This window comes from Limulus polyphemus, unplaced genomic scaffold (assembly GCF_000517525.1).
Source record: "Limulus polyphemus unplaced genomic scaffold, Limulus_polyphemus-2.1.2 Scaffold966, whole genome shotgun sequence".
Taxonomy (NCBI): domain Eukaryota; kingdom Metazoa; phylum Arthropoda; class Merostomata; order Xiphosura; family Limulidae; genus Limulus; species Limulus polyphemus.
This window is the reverse complement of record NW_013666576.1, coordinates 205,370-209,399: the sequence shown is the minus strand read 5'-3', so window position 1 is coordinate 209,399 and position 4,030 is coordinate 205,370. Positions and strand designations below refer to the sequence as shown.

The window sequence follows — 4,030 nt, the reverse complement described above, 5'->3', positions numbered from 1 at the left end:
TCAAAAATGACAAATTAGTACAATAGATCTGATGATGTAAAAATTTGGTGAAATCGAATCAGGCTTAAAAAAGTTGTGAGTTGATAGGTTATTAAACATATTATCCAAACATAAATTCCCTGGCTACTTTTTTAAAGCACCAAACTTATAGAATAATTTTTTTAATGTATCGGAATATCACACACTTTTAATAATTTGCTGTGCTCAAAATATTTCTTTTATACCAAGTTCACCAAAATATCTCATGCAGAAAAAGTTGTATGACTGTGTATGTTTTGGAATTTAAACAATTCATACCATATAATTTAATAGTAAAGATTACATTTTTAAGAACGTTTTGAGAAAGCACAAGTCAGTTGATGATATTTTACAAAAGATGATAAAAAAGTTAGTAATTTTTTTCTAATACTTTCCCTCTAAAAGTTGCATACTTCTTTTACTAATTGTTTTGTGAGGTCATTTTTTTACAGTTTTTCTAAGGAAGAAGATTGTCCTAGGAAGGTGAAACAAATCTATTGACTTATAAAGAAAAAATAGACTGTGAGATACTGAATATAATTTGGAGACTGAAGTCAGATAGCAAGATTCCTTGGCAAAATAAAGGGTAAGTAGTTTGTAGATCTAGTTAATGTGAGTAAAGAAAAATTAAAGATAAAGACTAAATTAAAAAATATACAATTATATACAGTATGTATATGTTTGAATAAGTTTAGACAAAATTTTTTGTTTTTTTTTTCACTAGTATTAGAGCATGGGATAGCATAATATTTAAGTATTTGATTAATTGTATTCACAACCTTACCATCTCTTGACTAAAAAAGAACATCCATGCTTGTTAATCTGCCTATAGATACAAAAACAATATCCAGTTAGTTTAAATGCAAGCTAAAGATAATATTCTAAAATATTTGAGATGAGGATGCATTTAAGTGTGAAAGTTGAAAAGTGCCAGTATTTGATCCTTATGTAACTAGAATAAGAATATATCTTTATTAAGTTATGTTAAATATATATTTCAAAAATGTAGTGTTGGTGTTCGGCATTCAGTTAATGTTCTTGCAAACAAAGTGCAAGTGGTGTCAAACTTGCTCTATTAATCTTCTAATATCACGGGTACTTAGTATAATGGTTATAAGTTAAGGGATTGGGCAGAGGTTTGCAGTTCATGTTGGAAGGAGCTGGGAGTTTAATCTTTGTATATGATGAGACTGACATAGTTATTAAGGATTATAGAATCCTGAGTAGGACTTACATTATAGGTTTGACAAAAAAGTCTAGTATTATTAGAATCATGGATATTCTCTGTGGTGTAAAGTGCTTCCCCATTTTGCCCAAATAGCTACCGAAAGATACTGACATTGAGACAAGCCAGCCAACTTGTGTGTTGTGAGTAAACTTATATCATTGTTTCTTACCATTATTTTACCTTCCACGCACTTGGTAGTTGTAATATATACTCAATATACTACTATCGGAAGTAAAAACACGACTCAAGTGGGTACAATTTGCACTGGTTTTATTGTGTATTGTTCTCCTTTTGAAGTAACAAAATTATATACACAAAGTACATCAAAATGTAGAAGTCTTAATTTTGAAACACTGATGTCAATCATAGAATAGAAATCTTACCAACACCTTGTTATTTTAGCCACGGCATAGTGACTCATAGAATGGCTCTGAGTTTTTCTTCAAGTACAAACTTTTAGCTCATAGCTCTGTCATCTCTTGACCGATTTGAAATTTAATTATAGTTTTGAACCCAGTAGGTCAAACCCTTTTGATTGATTAATTTACCCTAATCCTCCCTCAAATAATTTCAAATGCCATGACTATTGAGAATTTCCTCTTGTTTTTTCTTTTGTGATATGATTCTTAATACCTATTTATCTTATAATTTTACTGTTGAATATTGTATTGTGAGGTATAATTTGAATCCAATCTCCCACTATTTCTCCTTGATTTTAATTAAGTATTGCCAGATAATTGAAGTTAGAAAATATAGTCAATCTTGCCAACAGTTAGGCTTATCTTTTGACAGTGTCCTTGTGGTTTTTATATATATTTTATACTTGAAGCATAGTCAAGTTACATATACTAGATTAATGAGGTTATAAAAAGAAATAGTACAATACTGTTACTACAGTACATGCATATCTAATTGATAAAATTTTTACTGTTACTTTTTTTTATTATTATGATACCACTCCAAACAGCATTAAGGAGACAACAGATGTGAATTGAACCAAGGCACTTATCTTGTGAAAGATGAGCATAGATGTAAACATAAAACCATGAGGTAAGCAATAAAAACAGAAAAATATTTTGCAGAGTTGTTACTCTTTTTTTTTTGTCAGTTCTTTTTGTATTTTGTTCCTTTATAATAATGGTTTTGAAAGTTAAATGTACATATTCAAGTAAGTTGAAATACTATTTTTAACTCTGTCAGACCCAAATGCATCATTTTTGTGCATCTGTTTTATGGTTTGTTTTATTGCATTGTAAAAACAAATTATTGAATGAAATAGTTTGAATCTTTAGAATTACTTTCTACATATTATGTAGCTTCAACAAAGCAGAATGGGGTATATTGGTTTGCCCCTGTGTGTGTCCTGATCTTCTGGACAGGATATCTCAAGATTGAATGATTGGATGGATATATTTTAACCAAACATATGCTACAGGTACCATGTACAGCTAGTCATGATTAATATTTAAAGGCCATGAGTCAAAGTCAAAAGGTCACTGGTACATAGAAAATCCACCTACATCTGTTAGGCATAATCTGAAAATTGGATTAATGGATTTTTACGTAACTTGTACATCATCAAATTGGGTGGACTTAAACATAACATTAGTGGGGATATAGGTGTATCATAAACACAATTAGCACTTGTTATATGTGACATTGGTATGAGTTAACTTTTATATATATATTCAAAAATATTTGATTGTGGCATTTTTTTAAGGAACAAAAATGCTTACCTTTGTTGTAGATTTCAGTTACTGATTTTTCCTTTTGACATTCTATAAGATATTCTGTAACATATTTGATTCTCAAACGTTAGGCTTAATAGTGTTGTCAATAGGCTACTGGTATTTAGTGTTGAGTAATTTTTTGCAGCTACAACTATAGTGGTTAAGACTAGTGTAGGAGTTCAGCATTCTCAGTTTGTTAGGTGCAATATACGAGTTTTGTTTGGGAACTCGGGACTGGTATGTATTTTTAAGGAAGCTAGCAGTGAAGATGTGCAATTTGTTTGTAGAGTTTGCAGGTTGAAGGAGAAGTTGGAGGCTATCCTAATTAAAGTGAAGGCAATATATAATAAGTGTAAATCATGGGAAAAAGCAGCAGAATTTCAAGAGATGCTTGCAAGGGATGCATCAGCTAACATTGACTTTTGGGAAGTTAGAAATAATATTATTAGGGCTAAAAGTAGTGGATTTAATTGTAATGAACATGTTCTATTGAGGAACAGATTTCAGCCCTTGGCTTCTGCAGATGAGGAACTATGGGAGGGAAGGAAAACAAAAGAGATAGAGAAGGATGTGAATGATAAACAAAGGAGGTTATAGTTATAAGTGATTCGTTGATAAGGTATGTAGATAGGATAGTCTGTGAGGTAAATAGGGAGAAAAAATTAGATTATGCTACCCAGGGGTGCAAGTGGAGGATATAACTGACAGAGCAAGAGATATAATGAAGGGGGCTAGCAATGAGGCAGTTTTTGTTGTACACGTAGGGCTAATGATGTGGGGAAAGGTAGGTCTAAGGAGCTAATTAATAAGTACAAGGGGTTGATAAAATCAAAAAGGGCCATAACCTAATTTGTCAGGGATACTGACGAGAATTAATTGTGGAGCGGATGAAATTGTAAGTAGGTCAATAGGGCTGAGTTTTTGGCTTAGATTCGTATATAAGGATGAGCAGATTTGCTAGTTGGGCTTGTGGGATCAGTTTAATGGGAGAAGGGAACTTTTTTGGAATGGATGGTTTACATAGAATATGAATGTGGTAGTGTTTATATTGGTC

At 31.5% G+C, this 4,030-nt stretch overlaps 1 long non-coding RNA gene across 1 annotated transcript in view; it reads left to right on the top strand.

The window, feature by feature from the left end:
- Nucleotides 1-371: 371 nt before the first annotated feature.
- LOC111086266 overlaps nucleotides 372-4,030 on the top strand; it is an 11,715-nt gene continuing 8,056 nt past the window's right edge. The window contains exons 1-2 of the long non-coding RNA XR_002610988.1: nucleotides 372-604; nucleotides 2,214-2,296. This is a non-coding gene — a long non-coding RNA (uncharacterized LOC111086266). The remainder of the gene's footprint in view (nucleotides 605-2,213; nucleotides 2,297-4,030) is intronic.